Source organism: Danio rerio, chromosome 20 (genome assembly GCF_049306965.1).
Source record: "Danio rerio strain Tuebingen ecotype United States chromosome 20, GRCz12tu, whole genome shotgun sequence".
In the NCBI taxonomy this organism is placed as follows: domain Eukaryota; kingdom Metazoa; phylum Chordata; class Actinopteri; order Cypriniformes; family Danionidae; genus Danio; species Danio rerio.
In genome coordinates this window covers 37,753,062-37,774,163 of record NC_133195.1, presented here as the reverse complement: position 1 = coordinate 37,774,163, position 21,102 = coordinate 37,753,062, and the positions used below count along the sequence as shown (strand labels likewise).

The 21,102-nt window shown below is 35.9% G+C and overlaps 1 long non-coding RNA gene across 30 annotated transcripts in view; it reads left to right on the top strand.

The window, feature by feature from the left end:
- Positions 1-21,102, top strand: part of LOC103909331 (uncharacterized) — an 81,061-nt gene that overhangs the window by 37,189 nt on the left and 22,770 nt on the right. For 2 of the 30 annotated variants that reach the window (XR_012395938.1, XR_012395929.1), the window contains exons 6-7: positions 1,016-1,129; positions 13,076-13,463. The exons of 10 other annotated variants lie outside the window; for them this stretch is intronic. This is a non-coding gene — a long non-coding RNA (uncharacterized lncRNA). Of the gene's footprint in view, positions 1-1,015; positions 1,130-1,237; positions 3,056-10,315; positions 10,946-13,075; positions 14,070-21,102 lie in introns of those variants that run through there. 18 more of the 30 variants (XR_012395924.1, XR_012395931.1, XR_012395926.1 and 15 more) reach the window with 15 other exon arrangements.

Below are 21,102 nucleotides of genomic sequence, written 5' to 3'. Positions count from 1 at the left end.
TTTCTATGGCAGGGATGCCCAGACTCGGTCCTGGAGGGGGGGTGTCCTGCATATTTTAATTTCAACCCCAATTAAACACACCTAAACCAGCTAATCAAGCTATTTCTAGGTATACTAAAACTTCCAGGCAAGACAAGTGTGTTAAAGGAATTGAAAGCTAAACAATGCAGAACACCGGCCCTCCAGGACCGAGTTTGGACATCCCTGTATGGTATTTATTCAATATTATAAATTTAATCAATTATGTTTAAAAAAAAAGTTAAAAGGAAATCCATGTTGACCTTGGTCACAGCGCTAAATAAATAAATGAAGAATAAAATATATATACAAAATAAAAAAATATATAAAATGTGAAAATTAAATAAAATACATTAAATTTATAATAATTATACATTTAGAAAAATTATTAATTCAGTCATTCATTTATTCATTTCATTCATTTTTGGCTTTTAGTCCCTTTATTAATCAGGGGTCGCCACAGCGGAATGAACTGCCAACCTATACAGCGGATGCACTTCTAGCTGTAACCCAGCACTGGGAAACATCCATACACTACAGCCATACATTACACACACATACACTACGGCCAATTTAGATTATTGAATTTACCACATGTCTTTGAACTTTGTGGGAAACCAGAAACACCTGGAAACATAGGGAAAACATGCAAACTCCACACAAAAATGCCAACTGAACCAGCCGTGGCTTGAACTAGTTACCTTCTTGCTGTGAGGTGATCATGCTACCCACTGCGCCACTGCGCCACTGCAACTGATTATTAATTCAATTTTTATTGTTACCATTGACCTGGATATTTTAAATAATTGCACAACGAACTGTGGCACTGTTTGGTAAAATAGGTTTAAATAAAATAACAAAAAGAATATGCTTAGAGGATATAAGCCAGTGGTTTAAACAGGTTAGACTGTATTATTATTGTTTTTTTTGTCTAACTACTGCATAACTATTTTTTGAATATTGCATGAAAAGAGTTTGTTTTTAATCTGTCCTCCAGGAAATCTACATCAGACTATTGGATTCGACGACTAATTTTGTTTATCCTCATCTTCTTGCTCCAATTACCCTCTTTACGTTGACTGAGCCATCCTGCGCTCCTCGTGCTCGAGAGGTCAGAGGTTAATGAAAGAGCAAGCTTGCTGATAAAAAGCATGAAATCCTCAGAGAAAAGGAAACGTCAAACAGTTGGATCATATTACACTCTTTGCTTTATTGCCAGAAGCTGCCATGATTGTGCAGAGCTCCAGCGCTCGGTGTCAGGCTTTGGGAGGCCCACTAATTTCTTTGGATTAGTCTGAGTTAACTTGAGTTTGCTGCGTTAGCCGCAACACTGATGTCTGATTTCCTAATACTAGCAGCAGTATCAGTGAGATATTCTGGGTTTGACCTTCATTTGTTTGGTGTTGAGCTGCCAGTGTTGGCAAGTATCGGAATTTAATGTTTAAACGCTGTCATATACACTGCAAAAAATGTTGGGTTCAACACAATTCCTTCATGCTGTCCTGACACAAATCCATTAAGTTAATGTAATTGTTTTTACAAATTTAAGTGAATTGGACAGAAAAACAAATATTTGCCCCCCTCAAGACTTGTGTTGATTCAGCTCATTTTAAATAAGTAGTTTGAACAAACAGCAAAAAATATTTTGAAATCCAGACAATATACACACTATAGGGAGGCGTATAGAATTTTGCCAGGAACTTCAAAACAGAATATTATTAAAAAATAATAATGTTCTTATTTTTGTTCAATTTATGGCATGACAAGTAACAATGCATTAATGTTTGCCGAAATTATTGTGCATTTTTTCTTTTTCAAGAGAGAATATGTTAATATATTTTTAATCAATTAACTGTAAATAACTGTAAATTGACAGAATTCCCTGCATGATACACTTGTCAGGCCCTTAGCTAGGGGGGTACCCCCACTGACAAAGGTCCAGAATTTGTCCCATACATGAGCTCATTTGTCCTCTTTTGACAAGTAAGCCATCATAATTTGTGAAAATAACCCATCAAAGGCTTTAAGCAGAATCTGAAGTAAGTGAAGTCATCTTTTAGTACTGTATTGTTGGTAAATAGAGACAAGGAATTTTACAAGAAATGTTTATTCTAAATCTTGGGCCTTATTCTTGAAAAAAAGACCAAATTTTAATACTAATTAGGCTATTGTTGTTATTTGTGATTTTTCAAATGTACCTTTTACAAGAGAGACATTATTAAAATACATTATTATTGTTATTATGTTTTGATCGTTCAATATTTAAGTGACCAAATTCTGACAGAGGAAAGTTGAATGTGCTGCTCAGTTTGTTATTTGCCTAATAAATGAAAATAGGCTATAGTTTTTCATTTCAAACTTGAACACATTTCATTTTTCTCCTAATGCTCCTTTAAAAAATAAGTATTTCTTTCTTCATTTTCCTTTATTTTAACTCTTAAGGAAATTTTTTAGTATAAAAATGTGCAAGTATGATGATCTTCCTACAAGCTAATCGAGTTGAAAAATAATACTTAAAATGTCACTAAATTCAGTATTTAAACCTCACAATTAAAAAGGAAATTTAGTGAAAAATTGCAAAAAGGTCCCCCTTTCACTAGGCTGGCTACAGGCTTGCTTGTTTATGTTTTTTTCTCATCAGTGATGTACATTAGAGTTTTATGTTGCATTGTATAGATTTTAGTACTTAAAAAACAATGAAATATGGTTGTATGCCATACATTTAAAAATATATGTATTTTACCAAATTTCTGTTACTTTTCATTTCTATCGAATTTTAATGGTACAATTCTGCCAACCACACCACCTATTTCTTACAGTAAGATGTTATCATAAAATAAGTATTCTTCATGTGAATAAATTTCTATATATACAATATAATATAGAATTACATTTAGCAAAAAAAAGCTTTTAAAAACAGAACAAAAATAAATATTAACATTATTATTCTGTTTAAATAAAATATATATTCAGCACAATAAAATCTGATCATTCATTTATGTGCGATTAATTTTAATTAAATAATTGTATTGGTGATAAACATCTGCGTCTGATTCAATATTGAATTGCTTATATTCTAAAAACACAACATGACCTAAATACTTCACATATTTCTTTTTTTCATTCTCTTTGAGTAATCCTTCACAAATATCACCTTTTAACTCATCTAAATTGGCATTCGCCTTTGACAGATTTGGCCTGTTGCCCTCAGGGTGCAGTGTGTTACCATGACATAACACTTCATCCCGACGGGAAAAGCATACAAATACAGACTAACAGCTAAACAGTCACTTTAATTCTCTCTAGTCACTTTCTTTGAAAAAATAAAAATAATAATAAAAAGCTGTGTCTGCATGTCAACACAGAAAGAAAAAATACACATCCCTCCAATCAGTTCCTCAACTGTATTTTGTTAAGAAGTCAAGCACGGTTAATTGCCCTACAACGGCCAGCCAAACAATCACTGCCACTTCACAGCAGCTTTTTAAAGGCACACTCACATCTTTGATCCATCTGGAGTTATTTGTGCACTTTAAAGGAGAAACACCTCAGGAAAGGATAAATGTAGACTTCGAGAAGACAGACTGATGCGTGTGCTCCATATGGCAGACCAAGTGAACGTGAGCTTGTGTTAAATTAAGATGGAAGAGTCTTTGGCCCAAGCATGACCAGATTCTTAGTTACAAGAAAGGAAAAAAAGATGTGAGAAATATCCACCATCACCCAAAGAACAAGCAGCATGAATTTGCAGTTCATTCGTTCAAACTTCAGAGCAAAGATGGCAGTGTTAAATTATGTGCCAGAAAGAAAAAAGAAATGAAAATATAAAGCAGGCAGAATAAATCATACACTTTTGTTTTGAATTAATGTTTCAATGTGTTGAGAGAAGCACACTCCTATTTGAATGTGAGACTAAATATAGTTTTGTTAAATACGACATAGTTTTTTGCATTAATAAAACCACTATTGCTGGTTTTTAGTGACATGCTATCTTATTTTATGAGTTATATTATCCATAGTTAAAAAATGTGCAGGGAACATCACCTAACACTTTGGTAACAAGTTCGGTTTGGCTATCTAAAATTAAACAGACAGATAAAGTTTCTTTTAGACATAACATAAGTATGCATGAATCATATGGAACTATTTGACAGAGGGGCAAAAAATAATGATTTATTATGTGTTAAATGCATGAAATAGCTTTATTTTGGCTGGGGGAGATATATATTTAAGAAAACTGTGGCTGCACAGTCCAGTATTAAAAGGTTAGTTCACCCTAGAAAGAAAATAATGCTAGCATTTTCTCACCCTCACATCAGTCCAAACCCAAAAGACTTTCGTTCATCTTCAGAAATGAAATGAAGATGTTTTTAATGAAATCTAAACGATTTTTGGCATTCCAGTGAATCTTTTCATCTAAAACGTTTGGAAAAAGATTAGAAAATAAAGCATTTTTCTAAACACAATCATTTCAAATTATGAATTGACATAAAAACATTGATCAGGTAATATAAACAACCCAATCAAAATAATTCATAGGTATCTTCATTGGGTAGCACTGTCGCCTCACAGCAAGAAGGTTGCTGGTTTGAGCCTCGGCTGGGTCAGTTGGTATTTCTGTGTGGAGTTTGCATGTTCTCCCCGTGTTCGCCTGGGTTTCCTCTGGGTACTCTGGTTTCCCCCACAGTCCAAAGACATGGGCCATAGGGGAATTGTGTAAGCTAAATTGTCCGTAGTGTATGTGTGTGAATGAGAGTGTATGGGTGTTTCCCAGTGATGGGTTGCAGCTGGAAGGGCATCCACTACGTAAAACATATGCTGGTTAAGTTGGCGGTTCATAATAAAGGGACTAAGCCAAAAAGAAAATGAATGAAGAAAATAAATATCTTTATTTGTGCTCCAATTATTAATTATTATATTATTTATTATTATAAAAATAGCATAATATGTTTGCAGATATTTAAGAAACACGCTGAATGAACATTTATGTTTATCTGAAAAACATTGCTCAAGTCAGATATTTTGCTTTGGAAATGTGTTACATGCCAGAACGACTGTCTTTGTTTTAGTTCTTTTAACCGCTCAATGCCAGTTTAGTCAATTATATTTAAACACCAGGTTACCTTGGTGGAAAACAGTGTTGCCAACTTAGCAACTTGGTCACCATATTTAGCAACTTTTCAAATCTCCCTTGTGACAAATTTTCAAAAAATCGACTAGTGGCAAATCTAGCTACTTTTTTGGTGTCACTGGAGATTTTTATAGACTCTCATGTGTTTATTTTATACCTTTCCTAATCTTCTCAACAAGTTGTGTGTGATGCGTATGCCCTTCTTTACCTCAGTTACCCTAGTCGTAGTACAGCAGTCTCTCCTACCTGCAGCTTGAGAACAGATCCCCCACTGCATACTAATTGCAAATGATTTAGCACCGCGAGTGTGAGGTATTTCCCTTGTACAGTCTAACCAGTCTGCTTCTCCTTTGTTTAAGTTTTAGCAATTTAATTTGTCCATTTATTCATTTTTTGTTCACAATCACAGACATTTTAGTGACAGTTTTGGAACTTGTCTGAGTTTATTACGTCAGTGAGATAATTGCAAATTCACTACACATCTATAATGATATACTGTATTCAAACATCAATAAATTTAGTTAAATTGACATGCATATGTAAAGCATATTGCAAATATAAATACTTCTTTCTTAACCGTAGCCAAACAGAAATGGTTGAAAGTGATGCGTCAGTAATATACAAATTGACATATGACAATCTAGTGACATTTTAGCAACTTTTTAGCCAGAGTTTAGCACATTTTCTGTGAAAATAGTTGGCAACACTGATGGAAAACAGCTTATTTCATTCATTCATTTATTCATTCAGGAAGGCTCTCAAAGTGTGCATCTGTGACAGACAGTTTTATATGAAAATATCAATTAGCAAATAATATAAATATATGAACGTAAACATAAGGTGAGCCGATTGTACCTCGTCTCCTAACAACACGCTATGTGAGGAGATTTGCAGTTATAAGCAATTGGGCTGTTTGCACCAGACGAAACACCACAGAAATTCAAATATAGCCATTTAAGCACAGAATATGCACTCACTCACGAAATGGTAAGGTTATTATCTAATTAATACATAGTAAACTTCTTTAGCATTATTAAATGTCCATGCTAAAACACTGATAGATGTTGGTTTTGAGTCACAGCTCTAAAGTTCAATTTCAAACGGTTTATTTTATTTTCAAGATATGAGAAGAACTATCTGCCTCTGCTTTCAGTAGTATGGCAATAAATGTCATGTGAAATGGCATTCAAATTCACATTATTAGCACTTAACACTGATTTAAGCACATGTCAGGTTTCTGTTGTTCAGCTGCAAGAACTAGAAGCCTATTGTAATATATCAATTCGAGGTGTTAGAACTATCTGTCGGAATATGCCCCCTTGTGGCAGTCGCACAGAATGTTCAGTTTTGTTGTGCACCATGGGGGAGAAGCTGTTTTCACAGCGTCCGAAATAAAGTAGTGCAAAAACAGGAGCCTTTATTCTCTGCGTTCACCATGGTTGAATGAATAAATTCTAGAAGCTCATAGACTAAAATTTTGGAGGGAATGAGAAGACAATATTTTTTTTATTACTCATTTATGAATAGAAATGTTTTTTTGTTTAATATTGACTTTTTTTTTGATAAAAAAAACAACAAAAAAACTAGTATTTCTCATATTACACACACGGATCTGCTTGGACAACACTTGAATACATCACATCTGGTCAGCCGGTTGCATACAGTCTAGTCGCAGATGTTCAAATATTTCAGTGTATCCGAAGCTCAAATCGGTTCCGAATTGTCCGCATACGGAGATGATCGGAACTCCACCCAGCTGCCTGACTACTCTACATTGAAAATTAATGATTTCCGGTCTGTCGCTTGTCGTGTGCAGTGGAAAGGCGGCTTTAGGCTCAATCGTCAGACTCACTCCTGTTGGTCCTCAATCTGGCAACCTACCCTTGTGTTTGTTTTGATCCAGGAATGCAATACCTAGTTCAACCACTGGGTGTCAAACCTACACACTGAACCTTTAACATGAAAAAGAAATATCAATGATTAGGTACATTTTTTTATAAAAAGGATTAATTTGCTGAGAAACCAATGTTTTTGATACAGTACATCAAGTATGACATTCTAGATCATGTTACGTATGATCTAGGAAACAAGTTTTTCTCTCTCCCTAGAGCATGCATTCTGTCATATATGACTAACGGGCAATTAAATAAGGATCAGCAAGTGCACATCATGGCCTCTGTGTGACTTTTTGCCATCAATAAAAAGGCACTTCCCTTAATCAGTCAGGGAACGGGTCAAAAAGACAAACAGCCAATTGATGGTTGACCTGAAGGAAGGCTGAGGTCGATTTGGGGGATGATTAGGGGTCGAAGCATGTCAGAGATTGAACTTCAGGCAGATGTAATGGTTTCTGATGCCACATGTTTTGACTCTCCCACATTTGTGTCCATCATTGAGCGCCTCTTTCTGTTTATGCTGCGAAAGAGAGTTTCAGTTGCCATCTGCAAAGAGTTTAGCGCAGCAGAGACGGATCTGTGTGATGTCATGAGCTGATTAGAAAAGACAGAAATTATCCTGTGATCATTCGCTGTCTTTTTCGCTGTGTGTTTGTCATAAAACTCTTACAGTTTCTGGTCTTTAACCAAGCTCTTAGATATCACAAGGATTTTTAATGCTTCAAATGGTTGGCTGTCAGTGTTTTGTTGTTTATCAGATAAAAAAATCAAATCAAATCCAGTGATATCCTTTGCAGTTACGTTGTTATTGTTATAGCTGTGGTATGGAATCTTCTATTTTTTATATTCAGAATTATTTTTAGAATTATATCTTTAAGTAATCATAATAGTTAGATCAAGGATTATTAGTCTAGTGAAGTCACAGCCTTTCAGAGCTTACTATTCACCTTTTTCTCCGCGTACAAGCGGTCTCAGCCATTTGAATCTTTTTGGCTCAAGACTTCCAGTCTCATTTTGTAAAGCCATGCAAACGCTTGTTTGTAGAGCAAGTAATTTGACAGTTTTCTGCGGTTTATTATGTCTAGTCATTTCTCCCATGGGCAACTAAATTGGAAGTTCTAAAACAATTGTGAAAACGAGTGCACTTCCGCATTGAAGAATAAGGTCAAGACTTTGTCGCTGTCTCCCTTGTTTGTTTCTATGGTTACATATTGTGTTTACCTGAACCTTCTTTTTTTCCGCTGAGTAGTTATGTCCTAAGTTTATTGTTTTCTATTGTTCTGTGTTGTTTATCCTTTAGATCTCGTTTGCCTTTCTTCATATTTTTTGTCTAATTCGTTGATTCAATCCCTTTTATAAGAACTTTATATTTATGAGGTGCGACTCGTTGGCTCTTTTGTTGGCACTGTCACCGCACAGCAAGAAGGTTGCTGGTTTGAGTCCTAGCTGGGTCAATTTTATCTTTTCTGTGTGGAGTTTGCATGTTCTCCCTGTGTTCACGTGGGTTGCATCTGGATGCTTTGGTTTCTGCCACAGTCCAAAGACATGCGCTATAGGTGAATTTAATAAACTAAATTGACCATGTGTTTGAATGTAAGAGTGTATGGGTGTTTCCCAGTACTGAGTTACAGCTGGAAGGGCATCCACTGCGTAAAACATATGCTGGATAAGTTGGCGGTTCACTCTGCTGTGGCGACCCCTGATGAATAAAGAGACTAAGCCGAAGGAAAATGAATGAATGAATGATATTTATGAGTTAAGAACCTGTTATTAGAACTTCAGGGTTGTTTATAACTTTGCTCTTGTTTAACAACACAGTTTGTGTTATTGTAAAAAGTTTTAAATTAGATTAATTAAGATTATGTAAAATGTATATTAATTTGTATATTAAGTTGTTAAAAGGCTGAATTATTATCATGTTAATAAGGGAAAAAATACTTTAATTTTGACAAATTTACCATTAATTTTTAATTTAATCTTGTAAATCTGAGGTTGCTACTCATAATTATGACTTTGTGATGACTTTTATTTGTTTTAACAAATAGGATTGTTTTAACAATATGTACATTTTGTGGGATTCAGTCTCATTTTTCTTTTTCACAGCATACTTGAATTGAAATCATTGAATTTTTTTGGCATTTTGCTCCACTTGATTTTTTTAGTAAATTATTGCATTTAGGGGCGTCACGGGGGCGCAGTGGGTACAGTAGCAAGATTGTCTCACAGCAAGAAGGTTGCTGCTTTGAGCCTCAGCTGGGTTAGTTGGCATATCTGTATGGAGTTTGCATGTTCTCCTCGTAAGCCTGTGGGTTTCCTCAGAGTGCACGGTTTTCCCCACAAGTCCAAAGACATGTGCTTTAGGTAAATTGGGTAAGCTAAATTGTCCGTAGTGTATGTGTTTGAATGAGTGTGTGTGGATGCTTTCCAGTGATGGGTTGCAGCTGGAAGGGCATCCACTGTGTAAAGCATATGCTGGATATGTTGGAAGTTTATTCCGCTGTGGCGATTCCAGATCAATAAAGTGACTAAGACGAAAAGAAAATGAATGATTAATATTGCATTCAATAGATGATTCTCTTGTAATGTCATGATACATACATTTATCCTGTACTCAAAATGAAATAGTTAATTGTTCCAGTAATGGTGGATTTGAAGTCATGCATGGAAATCTCAGAAAATAAGTAAACCACTTTTTTTGCAAGCTTCTTTAAGTATTAGTACTTATGGCATTGATTGACATAATTAACTTGTGTCCTGTGAGTTACATTTATAGAGGTCACCAGAACAGGAATGTTTTCAGGCACGTCACCTGAGTCCACCTACAGTTTTCCTTGTGTGTTGTGCCAAAACCACTTGAATTAGTAGCTTTGATCGGACCTGTCCAGGCTGTGATCCAGCACTTCACTGAAAGTCTCTTGTACATCCACCCGCAGCACATCTGGCAGAACTTTAGACAGCAAAATCAATTTTTAGATGAAACAACAACAGTTTATGCAACTTGCCATAAATAAGATGGATTCAGTCAAATGCTCTTTATTTAAAAATTAGTAAATAACTAAGAAAAGCAAAGATCTGTAGAGAGAAACTGAAGGTATGTTTTAATATTTCCAATAAATGTATTTGTAAGCATGGGTATTAATTTAGATGTCCTGATTTGAATCTGAATCACAAGCTCTCATTTTGAATTGGTTCAATTCTTGTTTCAGTACTCAATTCTTAATTCGATGAATATAGATCCATTTATTCATTCATTCCTTTTCTTTCGACTTAGGGGTCCCCAAAACAGAATGAAGCACGCGAACACGGGGAGAACATGCAAACTCCACACAGAAATGGCAACTGGTCCAGCCGTTTCTCGAACCAGTGACCTACTTGCTGTGAGGCGACAGTGTTAAGAATAAAAACACACTAAATAAAATAGTTTAGTGGTCCAGTAAACTGACTGGGGTGTCACTAGCCTGTCTAGAGGCTGTGAACACCAGGCAGCTGAAGAGAATTACAAATTAAATTTTAAGTGACACTGTCATCCCCTACACTCAGAGTTTCAGCTCCTTCTTTCTGGTCGCAGGTTTTTAGTATGAAGTTGTTGAACTAAACGATACAAAAATAGTTTCATACCAGCAGCTATTTAAATAAGGTATAGACTAAAGCAGGTATTTCCGTGACTTGTATAATTTACATTTTATAGATTGTTTTAAGCATTTAATTGGGAGGGTGGACACTTGATGTGATTATTAATTTTTTCCTTATAAGTATTTTGTATGTTTATGTTTTAATGTCCATTTGTTGTTGTTACTATGTGAGTTTTTTTGTGTGGCACTTTTATGAAATGAGGACTCTTGACTGGAAACCAAATCTACCTTTGGGTATAAATAAAGTAACCTAGCCTAACCTAACCACTAAGCCACCGTGCCGCCCCAGATCCATCTAAAAATGTTGAATTATTCATTCATTAATTTTCTTTTCGGCTTTGTCTCTTTATTAATCCGGGGTCGCCACAGCAGAATGAACCGCCAACTTATCCAGCATATGTTTTAGTCAGCGGATGCCTTTCCAGCTGCAACCCATCTTCGCCCCAATGTTGAATTAATAGAAACAATAGAGAAAAAAAATGTAATTCTATACATATAAACCACTATATAATATATAGTACAATTTCACGTGGACTTCTAGTTAGAATAACAGGTGTACTTGCATGTTGACAAATGATCTGCAAGATAAAAAAGCTATGGATGATGTAAGATTATAAATGATTGGTCTTCAGATTCTATTTGGTCTATCAACTAATGATTTAAATAGTGAACAGTGTCAAGATCATTCTATTGTGATCATTTAAGTAGTCTGGAGTGAGTCTGTTATTGTTTAACTTTAAACAGATGCTATGAATCATGAGTCTTGTACTGTTTGCACAGATTTTGTTGAAACAAATAGGAATTACCAGGAATGTAATGTCATATATTTGTATGACAAGCTTTTGAAATGTGAAGAAAGCCAGCACACAGATTTACAGTAAGACTAGACTTATGTACAAGATAACATTATTTGCCTTGCAGTTCAGTTTGTGGGTCAGAATAACAGAAAAACATCACCGGCTAATTCATTTATGATTCATTAATTAGCACAGACTCAAAAGAGTTTATCATTTGATCAGATCTGCCTAATTGCACTGCATGCTTTTAATTCACTAAAAAGAACTGGTTCTTTTGATTTATTCAACTGAGAATCAGATTTCATTTGGTTGTGCCTTACGCTTTTGATTCACTAAAAAGAACTGGCTCCTTTGATTCATTCACCTGGAAATCAGATTAAAGTGGTAGAACTTCAGCGACAATAATATTGAAAGGAGAACATTTTTAAATTTATTTAAAGTAAAATTTGTTAATCATTTTAAAAAAATCCCCTTTTATTACACGTGTTGCTGATGTTCTTGTTTTTTTTTGTGAAGTTTATTCATAAACTAATTTCGAGAGGATCACGTGCTTATGATTTATCACGTCCAGTCTCGCATTTGCTAATCACTAATCTTCCAATCATATGAGCCCTAAGGCACCATAAATAGTCTAAGTTTTCAGTTCACTTTATCTTCATTTGGAAGAAACCCCCCTCCTCCCCTATTCTCCTCCTTTACCTGTAATTGGGCGGCACGGCGGTCCAGTGGTTAGCACTGTGAACCACACAGCAAGAATACTGCCGGTCCTATATAGGACCGGTGAGTGTTTCTGTGGGGAGTTTGTATGTCCTTCCCGTGTCCGCGTGGGTTTTCCCCGGGCTCTCCGGTTTCCTCCCACCATCCAAAGACATTCAACATACTTAACAATCAAGCTGGTCTAATTCCTTACGTTCCCTTAGCTACAGCGGCAGGGGAGTTCTGAGATCCACCGAGCTCAGGCTCCCTTCTTGCTCTGCCAACGGGAGGAAGCCCCGGGCTCGAGGAGCCCTTGAGCTCGGGGCTCTCTCCCGGGACAGCATGCCAAATAAGCTTTGTAAATCATCAGCTAAGTGTGAACTCTTGAAATTGTATTTTTTTACTATATTTGCATTTTGTCCATGCAACTTGTATGGCGGTTGAGTATTCCAGATCTTTTCTTACTAGTTGTTTAATTTAAGAGAACTGAACATTAAACGATTAAGTTGTCCCCCCAAAAAACTCAACAATTGTGTTGTTTCAAATTATTTTATTTAAGTAGATTGAACAAAGATCAAAGATCATGTTTTGAGTGTTATCTACACTGTAAAAATACTGGGTTAACACAAATCCTTCATGTTGTTTCAACACAAAACAATAAAGTTACCCTAATGCATGTATTTTTTTATTTTATTTTTTACAAATTTAAGGGGATTGAACATGAAACAATTAAGTTGTCCACCCCAAAAAACTTAGGAATTATGTTGTTTCAACTTATTTTATACAAGTAGTTTGAACAAACAGCAAAGGCTATTGTTGTATTTACTTGTAGAGCAGAATATTTTAGACCCTCAAACAAGAACCAACCCCTGCATTTTTTCTCTTTCCTGCCCTCATGTCTCCCAGTGGTCTTCTAAAAGCTCATTAATGAACATCTGGTCGTGATTCCTGAAGTGTACCCATCAGCAAGCTGGAATTGGCCCACCCTGAGCCCCCATTGGCAGCCCACTCACCCCACCTCAGGATGCTCTCAACACCAGCCGCAAGGCCTAGAATAGTTTATATGGGACTTTTTAATGTATTTACTACCGCAGAAACTGGCACAGCGACAGCCACCTTTTTATACACAAGCATGCCACTGTTATACACCCCACCCAAAAAAAAAATACAGCCCCCTAATGCGAAGAACAGTTCCTGTAATGCATTTGTTCTGTTGTTATACTGCACCGGGGTGATTTACTGCCTCTATCTGCTTTATGAATGTAATTAAACGTTTACAGTTATTCTGCGTTGGAGGAAAGTGCTGCCTGTGTGTTTTGTGGAAGGTTTACAGCAGCGTGAGATGTTGTTGAGTTTTAACAAGAGGCCACAGGACTTCTTTGATGTGTCTGAAACACGGAGAGTTTGTCCATCGCAAGACAACAGTGTTGATTATGGGGGCTGCTTTCCTGTTTTTTTACCATATGAAATCATTTAATTATCCTCACGTAGTCGAGTTGGCTTCATAAATGGAGAAAACAAAACCATAACCAACAGTGTAATAAAATACTTGCTTGGTTTAACCTTCAGAGAGGCAAATGAGCTAAACAACAGCTGTGTGCGCACTTTTGAGGCTTACAGTACATGTTTGTGTGTCAACAGGTTTTCCTCTGCCAATGATGTTTAGTTGAGTTTATGTTAAGGACTAATTTGTGTGACTAAACATAAGTGAAAACAGTTCAGATTAAGTCGGAGCAGGTTAACAAGCTTAGGCTGTGCTAGTTTTTAGTATTATTATTTATATTGGCCTATATTGTAATACTAAACAATCTAAGTACATATTTTTTCAGCACATACATGTAATGCACATTTTTTTTGTATTGTGAGACAGAATACCTTATATTAGATATTAGAAAAATCTGACATTGGAATATTTTGTTTTGCTGGATATACAGTTAACGTCAGAATTATTGTTTATTTTTTTTCCCCAATATGCTTTTAACGGATAGAAATTTTTTTTTTAACACATAGAAACATAATAGTTTTAATAACTCATTTTTTATTAACTGATTTGTTTTATATTTTCCATGGTGACAGTAAATAATACTTGACTAGATATTTTTCAAGACACTTCTATACAGCTTATAGTGAAAGGCTTTATTTAAAGGCTTAACTAGGATAATTAGGTTAACTAGACAGGATAGGGTATTTAGGCCAGTTACAGTATACAGATGTTTTTTTTCTGTAGACTAACGGGAAAAAATATCTTAAAGGGGCGAATAATATTGACCTTCAAATGGCTTTTAAAAAATAAAACAAATAAGACTTTCTCCAGAAGAAAAAAATATAATCAGACATACTATGAAAATTTCTCTGTGCTGTTAAATCTGAGCTAATAATTCTGACTTAAACTGTCTATACACTTTAAAAAGTAATGAAGGAAAAAATATGAAAAGTAATTTATGATTTTAGTTTTAGTTATCGATTCTGTTCCACTGTGGTAATTTTAACCACCTATATTGAAAGAAAAAATGCATACACATATATAACTTCATTCATTAACATTTTGTATTTAATACTGTAAGAACTGCTTATACCTTAACATACCCTTCCACTTAAACCCATCCCTTACAAGAAAGCTGTGGCACATTTTTAAGGTGAAAAAAAACCCTTAAGTATGCTTTTTAACAGTTCTTTCATTCATTCATTCATTCAATTTCCTTCAGCTTAGTCAATTTATTCATCAGGGGTTGCCACAGCGGAATGAACCGCCAACTTATCCAGCATAAATCAGACCAAACATACTTACATGACATTATTGTAGCAGACAAAAATATTGAGTAGACATTATTTATTACTGGATAATTTCTTTCTAATTATGTTTAATAATCACTCAAATTTAATACATCTGTTATTAAATATATGTATGCAAGCTCCTCTGTAGGGCACATGCTCTCTCTCTCACACACACACACACACAGGCACCAGCGGTTGGGTCTCTGGGTTAACTGTGTGTGGTTAGTCATGTAATTACTCCGGCCTGGCAGACGTGTTGTCATCAGAGCATGTACAGTGTGGAGGACACACGTCAATCAGACTCAAACCTCTGGCACTTCTCATTACCTACATTTGCCTGACACTGTCAAGAGACGTTCTGAAGGTAAAGTTTTGTGGAGCTGAAACAACTTGCTGCCAGAGACAGACCTGGAAAATGTGCTTTTGCTTTAGCTCGGCTGAATTTGAAGAAAAGGGAAACCAAGAGCATCTGTCTTTGTTTTAGTGCAAGTTATATGTATACAAAACATCACAAGTTTTCATGTGACGTCCTTAACTGGTTTCATTTGTTACATATTCATGGCGTGGCACTGGAAGTGTATGTTTAGTGTATGGCAGGACTTTTAAAGAGCAAGAAATATTGCTGCTAAAACCTCTCTAGCGGTGCTATTGTTAATGTTAATACTGCTATATGAGTTTTAAGATGTAGTTTATCTTCAGTCAACAAAGAGAATAGATAAAAATCAAAACAAAAGCAAAAGAATGATGGGTAACAGCTTATTTAAGATGTCCTCGTAGTTACACATCTTACATGCAGTGTTGGGTAAAATTACTTTAGAAAGCAATACATTACTATATCGTGTTACTCCCCCAAAAAAGTAACTAGTAGCGTTACTTAGCTACTTTTTATGGTAAGTAATGCATTTTTATCACCTGGCTGGGGCTTAATTTTTTTCAGAACCCCCCCCCCCACCCCCACCCCCTAAAACAACTAATGAAACATTAGCACCAATAGCCAATAGCCTAGTGCATCGACATATAGCACCCAGGTGCTTGCGGTGACCCGTGTTTGATTCCCAGCTTGAGGTCCTTCGCCTATCCTTCCCCTCTCTCTGCTCCCTATACTTTCCTGTCTATAAATCTCCACTGTCTTATCATTAAAAGGTAAAACCCCCAAAAAATAATTATACAAATAAAATTAATTAAACTAAAAAGTAACTCAAATGTTATTTCCTTTGTTACTTTATATTATTACGTAACTCTTTACATTACTTGCGTTACTCCAGCACTAGTTACATGTACTTAAATATTTTTGTATAATTTACATGCAACTTCAAATCTGACCCTAACCATATATTAAGTATACATGTAATCAATTAATAATACTAAGAAGTTAAATGAATAATTATACTGTAACATGGACATGGAGTGCAAACGAAAGGTGTTGCAAACAGTAAAATATAATTATAAAAAACCTATCCTAAAAGTAGGCCAGTCAATAAATTAGTTTATATTGTAATATTTTATGTTTTATCATTTTAAATTTTAAACATATTTAGTGTAGAATGGAAGGAGAAACAAAACAAAATATGGCAAAACTGAAAATAATGTAAATTAATATTTACCAATAGAGATCCCATCGAATGGAATAGAAACAATATCTAAAATAGGTCTGTACATTAATTTATTTTTTTTATTATACATTTCTAATTATTTAAATCAAAGAATTCAGTATATCGAAAAAAGAAAATAAAGAGACAAAATTCAAATGTACACTACTGGCCAAATATTGGGGTCAGTAGGATTTTTAAATGTTTTAAAATAAGCTTATCCTGCTCAACAAGGCTGCATTTATTTCATCATCATCATCAAAAAATAAAAAAACTGCTCAAAAGTAGTTTATAATTTAATTTAATAATTTATTACAGTGATTTTAATAATGTATTTTCATCTTTATTACACCAATCTTCAAAGTCGCATGATCCTTCAGAAATCACTCTAATATTAATTATTATTATTATTATTGTTGTTGTTGTTGTTGTTAATGTTATTATTATTAATAGTAATAAAAGCAATAATGCCTGGAGTAATAATTTCAACTGAAACTAATAAGAAAACAGTTCATTTTAGATTTGAGTCAATTTAAACAAATTTTTAAACAAACTTTTTTGGGCAGCACGGTGGCGCAGTGGGTTGCACATTCACCTTACAGCAAGACGGTTGCTGGATTGAGCCTTGGCTGGGTCAGTAGGCATGTGGAGTTTGCATGTTCTACCCGTGTTCATGTGGGTTTCCTCCGGGTTGCTTCAGTTTCCCCCACATGTAGGTAAATTGAATAAACTAAATTGTCTGTAGTGTATGTGTGTAAATGAGTGTGTATCAGGCACGTGCACACATAGGGCTCAACCTGTGCAATGCACATGCCCTTTTTTAGTCTTGGATAGAAAGTGCCCTTCCAAAATGATCTGAAGTGCCCCCGCTACACCCAGTGATGGGTTGCAGCTGGAAGAGCATCCGCTGCTTAAAAATTAACGGATTAGTTGGCGGTTCGTTCCGCTGTGGCGACTCCTGATTAATAAAGGGACTAAGCTGAAAAGAAAATGAAGTGAATTAAAAGATGTTTTTACATTTAATAAATGCTGCCTTAACACAATAATAAAAAACATGGAAAAAACTGACCCCAAACTTTTGATCGGTAGTATATTGCTAAGACAAGTCCCCCTTATTAAGATTAAAACATTAAATAGACATTGTAATATATTTCATTGTTTTATAAATGTAAAACTGCTATAGGCCAACATTTTTGACAGCACAACTGGATCATTATGTCTACCGAAAATGACAAACAAAGCACATTCAGTAACTCTAAGGCATTCTGTAAACAAATTTTGACACTAAATAGGTAAATCATTTGACAGCTGACAGTGAGCCCTGAGGGTCCTGTCTATGACGATTCACTTGGAAAAACTTCATTTAGGCACTAATGGGAAACAAACCTCTCGCAGAGTTAATAGGGTTAAGTCACTGTTTTCCTTGTTCATTCGGTCTAAACGCAAAATAACTGAGAGTGACAGAAACAGATGGAATTGAATCTCTGTGGCCTGCTGATGAACTGTCACTCAAGGGAGAGAAAAAAACACACTCACTTTTCACTTTGCGTACTTCATTCCTCCTCCCTGACGGAGACCTGTCACACAGAGCCTCAAAATCACGGTTCTTAGCATTATAAGGCCTGTTTGCATGAGAGCGTGCGTTTGTAGTCGTGTGTTTTCAGTTACTAGAGTGAATGAAAATGTTGTGGTGCGATTTTCAAGAGGAGAGATTTTCTCATTGTTTGCCATGTGCGATTACGTCAAAGAGTCGCTCAAGACGCTTTGAGGAGTATTTTTTTTAAATGTGCGTCCCTTGAGACGTCAGAATGAATAAGATGTCTCGCTGGTGCCTCTCACCACAACAGGAAGGAGATACTGTGTCTCAGCTTTATGTTCATGGGAAAATACTGAGAGAGCACTAGATCTTCGGCAACCCACGGCTTTCACACTGCGTCTCAACGACAGCTGTATTGAATTAACCGATTGACTCATTATTACGTTAACTGCAGAGAAGTGGAGTCAGCAAGCAGAAAAACACAACCAAATACTTTATTATGATTGCTATTTCTTCATGTTACTATCACCAGTGGCTGTCCTATATATCAGGCGGTTCATCTGGGTGAATGAAACTAGTGCTACTTCTTATTCAATGACACATAATTAAAGGTTCCTCACAGGCACTGGTGGTTTCATGAAAAACCGCTAATATATTTGGTGAAATGCACTGCCAGTCAAGGTTGACATGGTAATTAAAGGAATTGTTCACTCAAAAATTGATTAATGATTTACTCATCCTCAAGCCATCTTCTGTGTAAATTACTTTCTTCTTTCAGAGAAACACAATCTATTTTTTAAAAGTTGTATATTGGTGTTGGGTAGTGGCCCCCCCTTTTTTTTTAAGTTGACGTGGAATGGAATTTAATGTCGACAGGAATTGGAGGTTTTCTTTTTTTCCCCATATTGTTATGTACATACAATTTAAACTGTCCTGTAATTGGAAAAAAATGGAGTGTTGGAATATTTAATCAATCCCATGCATGTTTAAAGGTCAGGAGAGGTTTTTCTTCAATGTCAAACATATTAGTAATTTAGTGGATACAGATGAATAATTCGATTCACAGAATTCTGTTATCCTCAATGCAATTCAATGCTCTTTTTCTACGAATTCTCTGCACAACAATGAAAGCATACACCTTTTCTTAACTGCGCATATTGTGTGTTCAGTTTTAACCAACCCAAGCCCATTCTGAAAACCTAGCCCCGCGGACGTTTCTGGAGACCGTGTTTTAGTTTTTTCAAGTGAACGATGTGGGGCAGTGTGACACCGCTCCTCTTCACGCTCACCGCCTGACAGCTCACTTCCATGTGGAGGGCTTTCCCGCCTTAACCTGTTCGGTTAGCTTGTCATGTTACATTGGCGGAGCAGAGGCCCGGAGGGAAGCTGGCCGCGTTCGAGTCTGGGGAAGAGCGGTTCCAGAAATCAGGTAAGATAAAGCGAACGAGTTCATAAAAGGGCGAGAATGCAGTGAAATCTGAAAACACGGTCAAAATCAGATGAGGGCTTTTCTTTTTCTGGACGGTTTTTGTAAAACGTTGCTTGGGTTTTAGGGAAGGAGGAGGAGGAGGGTGGGTCGGCTGATTGGCCGGGCGCCTAGTCAATCGTTCAGTCAGTCAGTCGGACAGACGGGCGCTTGACTGCAGCCTCGGGTGGCTTTACGTGAGAACAGTTCGCGAGAGGCGTTCGAGACGCGAAAAAGCGCAAACAGTAGCCTCTCTCGGATTCACGAAAACAAAAAACTGCACAAATACGTACCACCCGAGACGTATTTCGCAGTCTCCAGAAACGTCTGCGGGGCTACATTTCCAGAATTAGCCTGGGTTGGTTTTACCACATTTCCGCTGACAGGAAGTTTAGCTGCAGAGCTCAAGTTAATTTTAGACAATCAGGCCTTTGCATCTCTATCAGCTCCATCTACTTCTGTAAAAATGCTTCATTAGTATGTAAAGCCTATCACGCTTAAAAGTTTAGTTTGAGCAATACAAATACAATTGTTTAATGAAAAGAAAAATAGACAAAAATATGTTATAATATAAAATATGCTAACAAAATAGGGGAAGATTGACGAATAAACAAAAGCAGGACAGAAACGAGACAAGCCCTGATAGCCCCGCCCTAGAGACATTCCATGTGACCAGAAGTGAAAAAAAAGTTGATTTAAGGTGGGAGGGAAGGTTAAGGTGTTTAATGAAATATTATGAGGGCAAAATAATTGTTTATGAAAAAAATGAAGTGAACAGATGATTCGTTTATAACAAGCACTTCTATGTAGTACATCTAAAAACAAAAAAAGTAAAATTTTGTTTCAGGCTGATCATCATAAAACTAAACCATATGCCATCAGGCAGTTACCACATTGCTTATGAAGTGGATCAATGTGCTTTGTAGCAAAAATAATTACATTTTTTAATTTTAAACTCTTATCACTGACTTCCTGAAGTTGCCGATAAATTTCTTGGCTGACCTCTGAGCTATTCGATTCCTGCGAGTTGTGTTTATTCCTGAAACTTCAGCTATGAATGCGCCTTATGTCCAGTGGTGTAAAATAACTAATTACAAATACTCTAATTACTGTAATTGAGGTTTTATCAAGAATTGTACTTTACTAAGTCGTTTACTTTCCCCCTGAGTACATTTTTAGTTCAGTATCGGTACTTTTACTCCACTAATTTTCTTCAACCAGCAGACATGTCTATGGTGATTGGCTGAGTACAAAAATCTATCAAATCAATCAGTCAAATCATAGAAAGTCAATCGCATCATACTGAACTACCTCAAGACATGGCCGCATTATAAATCCAGCAAATCTTTTGGAAGCATTTAAAATGTCCAAGAAGATGTTCAAAATCTTTACACACAATGACCCAAAGACTTTTTCAATGAATGAATGAATGAATGAATGAACAGAGGACTTAATGAAGGAAGAAACAAAAATTATAAACGAACGAACAAATAGAACAAATGAACAAGATGAAACAAAGGAATGATGAACAAACAAATGAAAGAAGGAAGGACAGAACAAACAAGGT